A 9,225-nucleotide genomic window follows, 5' to 3' on the forward strand; every position below is an offset into this window, starting at 1 on the left:
ATTATGAAGTAAAATGTAATGAACAAGAGTTTTCACACTCAATATAACTTTCTTTTTTAACTTTTTATTTTTTATGATCAGTGTAATTTTTATTGTTTTTGGTTCTTTTTTATTTTTTTTATTTCTTTTATTTCCACACAAAGTGTGTGTTTGTGTGTGTGTGTGTGAGTAAGAGAGAGACACAGAGAGAGAGGGGGCGAGGGGGAGCAGCTGACAGTAAAAAAAAAAAAAAAATCTCCGATGGCAGAGACGCAACGGGAGTTTTGCCATTTAAACCAGCAGCACGTCTGAAACCCACGTCCACAGAATCTACTGGTACTATTAAGGACTACAAACCCCACGTTCACCAGAAAATAATGGTTCTAGTAAGGACTTACCAACTCCCACGTCACCAGAAACCCTTACTGTTACTATTTTAAGGACTAACAAACCCCACGTTTCACCAGAAACCTATGTTACTATTGTAGACTACAAACCCCCACGCGTTCACCAGAAACCTAGTTGGTTTACTTTGTAAGGACTCACAAACCCCCGTTCACCAGAAATCTACTGGTTACTATGTAAGGACTACAAACCCCACGTTCACCAGAAACTACTGGTTACTATGTAAGACTACAAAACGAAGTTAAAAAACAAACCGGAAGCTGAAGAAACCCTAAACGTTAACGGAACAGATCCACAGACCTGATTGACTGACGGAGCGGGAGAGAGAGAGAGAGGGAGAGAGAGAGAGAGAGAGACCGAGAGACCAAGGGAGCACATTTATCCATGTTCTGTGTGTGTGTGATAGAGCCGAGGGTTTGTAGGCGGGGGGGGCGCTGTGATTATCACAGAACGCTGCGCGGCCAGTGAGGAGTTTTATTTCAATCCGAGCACGGATATTGACTCATATTACTCATAATACTTGTACCGGCAAAAGGTGCTTTATCCGACCGGTACTCGTTTCAGCCGTTACTCGGATCACCCCTATTCTTTATTAAATCACTTTCAGTTAACATATGTTTTATTCACGCTTAAACTTGCTTAATACAACCAGTTTGTTTTTAACCAATAGTATAGCAGATAATATGATGGACTAACCCATTTATACGTAGAACAATGATGTTTTAGCCCACATTTATGTTAAAGAACTATATACTACACCCATTATGTAAATGTATACAGTGGGTATACAGTGGGCTTTCTCTTTCTTTGTTTTGTACAAAAACAAGTATACAACAAAAAAGCCCCAGAATGCACTTGCAGATCTTACATCTTTTATTGTAGAACTCATGGTTGAACAGTAACTTTGTCCAGTTCATTTTTCAGAAGCAAATAGAGCGGGCAGCTACTTGTGGGGTCTGACCAACATGTTCTTTTTCCTGTAATCTCCTAGCAACTGTCTCTATGTGAGGAAAGCTATGAAAGGTGTAATTTTCAGAGACAAATCCTCTAATACATTGATGCCATTAACATTTTCTTGTACATCTATTCAGTGGGTGAGGTCATACCTGGTTGGCAGGGAACAGGTACGTGTCCTCACCACTTAAATTAACTTGTGGAGTTCCCCAGGGCAGTATTTTAGGTCCTTTTTTTTGTCAATGATATGCCATCAGCTAAAGATTGTAATTTGTTTTTATTTGCAGATGACTGAGCTATTCTAGTCTCTCATAAAGAGGAGTCAGAGGCAGAGGTGGGTAGTAACGAGTTACATTTATTCCGTTACATTTACTTGAGTAAGTTTTTGAAAAAATTGTACTTCTAGGAGTAAGTTAGTTTTAAATCACTATACACGTACTTTGTACTTTATGTCTCGCTTTAGGATTTGTTTTGTGATATGTAGAAAATAACTGTATATCTTCGTACTCTTCCGCTACCTTTCAGCGGCTTTTACAATTGTTTAATGCTTTCTGTTACCCTCGGTACGCAAACCCTTTATTGTCTTTAACCCCCCCGCCCCCTCCCCATTCTTCAACACGCCCTTTTCTAAGTTCTCTCTTGGGGACAGAGAGAGTCTTCCGCTGAGGCTCACCACGTGACTGTGCTTAACCATCACACGTCGTTTGTTAAGTTCGTGACCAATCACTCGTTCCGCCCCGCGCGACAGGTTAGCTTTACAGTCCTAGCAAAGACGTCTGAAGCAAAACGTCGCCAAGGCAACGCAAACAGAGCCCCCCCCCCCCCTCAAGTGAAAGCATGTTTACCTTAGGAAAAGTGGAAACAGCAGCACATCGCCGGCGCTCTTCAGTGTCGCCCAAACACAAACGTGAGCGTTCAACAACTCAACATCTACCTGGAGACGTAGCGGTAGTTTTAGTTTCTGCGTGTGAGAGGTGGATGTTTGTCTTTTAGGTTACATACAGTATTTTTTACACATGCAGTATCCATCCTAATTTGATGTGACAAGTCTCTCAATAAGCTATTTGTAATTAAATTAATTTTTTTTTATTTAATTGATTGGATGGACATAATTTGCCTAAAGATGATTATTTGTATTTTTGTCGGTCTGATTGATGCTGGTGTTGAGAAATTAATCAGACGTTACTCAACAGTTACTCACTACTTAGTAGTTTTTTCATCAAGCACTTTTTTACTCTTACTCAATGATTATTTGTATGACACTTTTACTTTTACTTGAGTCATATATTCTAAAGTAACAGTACTTTTACTTGAGTACAATTTTTGGCTACCTACCCACCTCTGGTCAAGGTTGAAAGGCTGCTTAGTTTGGAACTCCTTAAGCTCAGTGCTTGGTTAACAGACAGCAAAACATTTTTATTCTTTTTGGGTCCAGAGATAAACTGAAAAAGTCTATGGGGTTTAGGTTTGTCGTAGGTGATGTTGAATTACGGCCAAGGAAGCGTTCCCTTCTTGGGCTGTTACTGACAACAAACTACCAGGGAGTTTATTGCCCAAAGAATTATCTCAAGGTAGCCAAGACTAAGTTCCTGCAAGAATATCCAGCCTGTTAAAGTAACACCTTGAAATCCTGGCCGATGCTCTTGAAGGAGAGGGTTTCCCAACTTAAACTGTGTTAGTTTATAAGAAATACCCTGCACCCAGGTATTTATGTAATTACTTTTTTGAAATTAGTGATACGCACAGCTATTCTACCACCAGGAGTCCACAGATTGCAGGCCCTGCTGTTTTAAGAGCTGTATAGAAGTGCTCTCCTCTATCTTCCAACCTGAGCTCCCTCCTTTTAAAATCTTCAATAAAAAAAGGTTTCAAACCCATAAACAAAATCATAAGTTACTTTTAGTACTAGGAATATTGTACTGTTGTGTGTCTGCTTGTCTGTCTGGGATTGAGCCCTTGTTTTTTATTATACTTATTTTTTTGTATTGTGTTTTATCTGTTTTGTTTGTTTTGTTCATTAGTTGACCCCTTCCCCCTTTGTCCTCAATGTTTTAGTGCTTGTGTTGTTACTCCCCTTCCATCTTAAGACCACAATTTTATTTTATTTTTTATCTTTTTGAATACCTCCTGTTGATAGTTTGTGTACAATAAGTTTTCATTCATTTATTCAACAAAACGTTTAGAAGCCAACACTACTGATATAGTTTGAAGTTACCGTGCCGTTTCCAGTCTAAGGTTCAGACTGAAACACACGGAGCTCTGAAGCAGACCTGCGCGTCGCTTAGTGTCCAGCTCACTGGAAAAATAAGAGAGAGCACGCGGCCTTCCGCGGGCATGTGCAGCTTCATGTTTATAGACATGCTCCGCTGTTGACTTGCTGCAGCAGATGTGTCGCGTTTTTGCTCCGTGTATTTCTGCCGTAGTTTTGGTTTTCCACCTCCAATCTAGAGCAGCGTTCACACTTTCCTAAACTTTGTCTCCTTTAGAGACCAGAGTCCCAACTGGGCTCTGTGTCTGTCAGGCGGTTGGATCTACCGCATCAGCAGAGCAATCACGTAATGCAAAGCAGACTATGGTGAAGGTAGATTTCTGAAATATAGGGACTTTATTCTTGTAATAGCCTTTTATAACTTTATTTTTCTCAAATTCACAACTTCTCCAAATCTCAGAGAGCACATGGGTTTATATTTTGAATGTGCACAAAGTTTTAACACATCTGAAATAATACAGTCCAGGGCTTTATTAATTCCTTAAAATAAATTAATGTATCATTGAGGTGAATAATTGTCATATGCAATTAACAAAAGATGCAAAAGAAGGGGAGGAGTAAATTATGCCTAGGCTACTGTGCGCTGACTCGGATATAACTAGAAAAGTCAATCTACGGGAGAATAAAGACATGAAAGCAATACAGAATGCCTGAGGGCCTTACTGCAATACATTTCATTGTGTTTTGTTTGGATTGTAATCTATTTCCCTTTACTAAAGATATTTCCAGCATACATTGTTTGAGAAAAAAGTAAAAGTACATAAGTGAATTAGGTAAATTAAGTGTTTAATGCTAAAAATGTTCAGGGGATGGACACTCAGACTAGGGTTTGATATTTTCCCCAAAAATTAGATAATCAGATCCTGGGAAAAGACAACCCATTTCCCAGGAAAAGCTGTTTTTATTTTTTATTTTTTTTATTTTTTTAGCCCAAGTAATGTATTGATATCATTCAAATGCTGATATCATCCCAAATCCCAAACTGACTTTTTTAAATATTATTGTGATTATTATTTGGGCAAAAAACCAGTTTTTGTCCATCATCAACACAGTTGCAGTGATCAGTGAGCTGCGTGTGTGACATCTGCTGCAGCTGGGATGTCTGGACTTGTCTTCTGAAAATCTAGGCAACCCGTTAAAACCAATATTTCACAGAACTCCGTTATAAAACTAAATGAAATGTGCTAAAGTAAACCATGAATGATTCCTAAACCATTCTATTAACCCAATCCATTCTGTGGTTTGTTGAGATTTCTAAGCGGCTGCAAACGGGAATATTCACTCAAAGTTACCAAAATATTTCTTTATTAGGGCAGGGCAGGCATAATTCTCTTTTAAAACATACAAGTTCAACTAAATGAAAGAAAACGACCCACAGACATGTCCAACTGTGCACTGCAAATAGACGGGCCATAGGATAAGATAATAGGATAATGCCTAACACGCAATATCACATTGCATTGAACTTGTGACAACCTAAACTACATATTTCTTTTAGTTTACATGCATTCTCACCCTGACCTTTCTTTTTCTTCTGGAAGTGTACTTTCAGAAGCAGAGAGCGTTGATAGACTGCGCTCAGGCGGTTTCGGATTTTCATGACATGGTTGTTGCCACAGCCAAAAGCAAATTAGAATCAAAAGAACTGAAGGCAGCAATAAAAAATGGCGGGTTTGTCGGACACCACCGTCTGGCGCTAGCAAAGATGACGCAGTGACAGTTCTCTCTGACCCTCAGTAGTCTGCAGGTTTTCCCCTTTTGGTATCGCCTCAGCTTGCTTGGAACTTCGACTGAGGTATACAAAAAAAGTACTTGTTAGCAGGTACCTGGGACTTTTTTTTTGTATAACCAAAAAGGGGAGTAGAATCGAGGTAAATCCCATCGCGAGTTATATCGCAGTGAAAAAAAACGCCATTAGAGTGGTTTGCTAAAGAAAGTTTGCTTCCCTCGATTTTCTTTTTTTTCAAAGCTCCATGTAGTGTTTTATTTGATTCGGAAGCTTGAAAATGTCCAACAATTGATCTTAGCGGCCAATTGAGTTAGTTTTTCTCTCCATAAGGGACCCATGGGCTCTTTCTATCCCCAGATGAGCTCAGGGATAAGTTTTTAAGAGTCCTTAATAAAAGGGCATGTCTGTCCATCACATTTTTAAATTAATGAAGCTCTCATTTTCCAGCTCTTGGCATTTGTCTTGTAGAAATTGTTTTTCTCTCAGCACCAGCATTGTGTCCTCTGAAGTGATCCCTTTTGATTCACAATCAGACTCTCCGATCAACTTCTCTTCCATTTGCTCAATTCCTTTTTCAGCTCTCTGGAGGCCGAGCAGGACGATAAGCCTGACACCCTCGGAGGCCGGGGAGGAGAAGGATCAGCTGGACTCACAGGGTCCAGTCCCTCTAGCACATGCCTGGTTCAGCATAAAATTGAAAAAACCCACACTTGACCCTTCTGATTGTAACAGCTTTAGGCCTATTTCTAAATTGTCGTAATTTTGGAGAAGGTTGTTCTTTCTCAGCTCTCTTCATTTTTAAGTGAAAATAATATCTTGGACAAATTTCAGTCTGGTTTCAGAATACACCAGCACAGAAAAGAACTTCTTAAAGTGGTAAATGATTTATTGCTGTTCTGTCTGAGAAAATTGTGCAATTTTACTCTTGGTGAACCTTCGTAGTGCATTTGACACTGTTGACCATGCCATCTTGTTGGATCACCTTCAGTATAGGGTAGGAATCCAGGCTGTTGCTCTACATTGGTTCAATTCTTATTTAAAAAAAATAGGAACTGTTGAAATTGAAAATATCTACTCTTCACGCACAATTACTGCGGTGTACAACAAGGTTAGATTTAGGGCCACATATCTTATTGTTATGCTGATGACACACAGCTGTGCCTGTCTCAAGAATAGGTGATGCAAACTATTTAAAGTCCCTTTTTCACTGCCTGAGATATTAAGTGCTGGATACCTTTATCCATCTTAATGAAAGTAAAATGGAAGTCATGTTGTTAGGCCCCCCCAAATGCAGTTGACAAACTTTTAAAAAAGATTAGGGACTTTAGCCTAAAATTCCCCCTTTTGCCAGAAAATCTATGTTTCATCTTTGACCCAGCATTAATTAAATTAGTCCTTTTTGAATGTATCATTTTTCATCTCAGGATGTTGCTAAAATAAAATCCTTCCTGCGTCTTAAGGCTTGGAGACTGTTATTCATTGCACTTATTTCATCTCATATTGACTACTGCAATTCCTTGTATTTTTGCGATTTGTCAATCATCTTCCTCCTGCCTGCAGCTTGTCCATATGCAGCTGCTGGATTGTGACTGGTACCAGAGGGTCAAATCTCCCTATTGGCATCTTTCACTGGTTACGGGTCAAATATAGAACCGATTTTAAGGTAATGTTAATTGTTTTTAAGGCATTACATAGTTTGGCCCTTTTATATTGCTGATCTCTTTACCCTACATCCTTTCTCCAAACCTAAGATCGTTTAGTGTCAGTTCCTTTCAGCTATTCCACTGATGAAAACAAAATTGATTGTTCCTTTTCCGTTGTGGCCCCAAGACTGGAACAAACTTCCCTTCATATTAGTTCCCTCTCTACTGCCGAGAAGTCTCGTCTTAAAACACTTTTTTATTCCTCGGCATATGTTTTAGTTTTGGAATTTGTATAGAATGTGTTTTGTTTATAATGTTCATTGTGTCTATACAGTATTTTATTGTCTACCTTTGTTTTATAACAAATATACCTTTGTACAGCACTTTGTTCAGCCTAGGTTGGTTTTAAAGGTGCTCTATGGATAAACTGACTTGACTGGAGTAGCGCTACAACTATGTCAGGCATTTAGTAAAGCTAAAAAGAAAGGACACAAATTTAAATCTGGTGATGACTAGCTCCCTTCAGGCTTGTTTTGATGATTGCCCACTTGCGTCACTGTCTACTTCTGCTTTTCTTAACTTGCTTCACGTTACGTTAGTGATGGCAATCTTGCTGTATGAAGCTTCATGAACCATTTTATATATTTTCTGTGCCCACTTGATGGTGCTTTGATTTAAGAGAAAGACTCAAAGGCAGCAATTCAGTGTGCTTCTAAACCCTTTGTTGAACACCGAGCCCCATCTGTGGGCTCAGAAAATACATAAATGGTTCGCAAGGCTTTATAGGCTTCATTTGGCTCAGCACCACAAGTTGTAGTTTAAAGGCCATCCTTGAGTAATCATTGCAAAATTTGTAAGATGTTAGTAAATAAACGTTAAGATGCAATCTAGTAGTTAATGTAATTAATGTTACCATTTGTGTTATTTACTAAATGACAGGTTCTCACACCATACTGGTATGAACTGCAAATTATTGTGCAGATAATAATAGTTACTGTAGATAGATAAGAGATAGTATTTTTGATCCCATAAAATGGAAATTACAGTGTTGCAGCAGCAAGGTTATTAAGGTTATTCTTAGGATTATGTTTAATTTGCCTTCCTTAAAAGGTACAGCAATAATTTATGACTTTGTGTTTGCGCCAGTGATACCACATAACTTACAACGAACAGCATGCTACACTTCAACTCGTCTGAGTAGGAATGTTCTGTAGGAGGCAGTGGCAGCGGTTATGAATATTGGTAATGAGATAAGCAGAGGAACCAAGATATCAGATTCTCTGATTCCACGCCAAACTAAGTATTACAGTTTCCCCTAGTCTATCTGAAGTGAAACATTAGAATAAAATCAAGTTTCTCCACAAAGAATTGAGGAAATCTGACTTCATCCTTATGTGCTGCAATATAAGGAACTCTATACCCCCAGGCAGAATCCCATTGAGAGGAAAGAAGCTGAATGTGTGATCTGACACTCTGCAGCATGACTTAAGGATACAAATATCATTTGTTTGTAGCGATGAACACATTTTTTCATAACTTAGGCATTTAATCTATTTAAACAAAGAACAAATACGTTAATTTCATTATGGTTCAAATGAAGCCTAATGAAGATTCATTAACCATTTTCTTTATTTTCTGAGCCCACTAGATTGGCAACAACAAAGCAAACTGAGTTCTTGTTCCTTGAGCCTGTTTGTTTTTTTAAATCAGGATCGACATCTAGATGGCTGAGACAATATATAAAATGTTTCACAGAGCTTTTTGATTTTTCAATGGGCATCACTACTTCCCTGAGATCGTTTAACACTCCCAGATTCATAAAATCACTCAATAGAACAAGTCTGACTAAATTCACACACAGGTATATCTAACATTAGCATTGAAGCTGGTCGAGCAATTTGGAGGACCTGCCAAATGTTACAATATACAAATGTTTATAATAAGCAAGGCTATCGTTTACAATGTGATTATATGGGTTGCTAGATGCGTTAGATGGCACAATTAATTGAAGACAATTCGCAACAAGGCAGGCTTGCTTGTTCTTTTAGTGAATGATATAAGATTACAAAGATATTTAGAGCATTTGCTCTAACTTGCGACTTTTAGGGACCGATTGGTGGGATTGCTGTGGACAAAGTACACACAGCAATACATGCAAATTACATTTTAGCATTTATCCAGCTGATTTAAGTAGCTCATGTTATTGATTGTGTGAACAGTTAACTTTATTTAAGATGTATGTGTGC

The 9,225-nt window shown here is 38.5% G+C and overlaps 1 long non-coding RNA gene across 1 annotated transcript; it reads right to left on the minus strand.

Moving 5' to 3' along the window:
• Positions 1-539: 539 nt before the first annotated feature.
• On the minus strand, positions 540-4,134 carry LOC116670450 (uncharacterized). The gene is made up of 3 exons (XR_004327026.1): positions 4,053-4,134; positions 1,012-1,022; positions 540-549 (listed from the first exon to the last, which is right to left on the minus strand). It is a non-coding gene; the product is annotated as an uncharacterized LOC116670450 (long non-coding RNA).
• Between the last annotated feature and the right edge of the window lie 5,091 nt (positions 4,135-9,225).

Source organism: Etheostoma spectabile, chromosome 20, assembly GCF_008692095.1.
Source record: "Etheostoma spectabile isolate EspeVRDwgs_2016 chromosome 20, UIUC_Espe_1.0, whole genome shotgun sequence".
In the NCBI taxonomy this organism is placed as follows: Eukaryota; Metazoa; Chordata; class Actinopteri; order Perciformes; family Percidae; genus Etheostoma; species Etheostoma spectabile.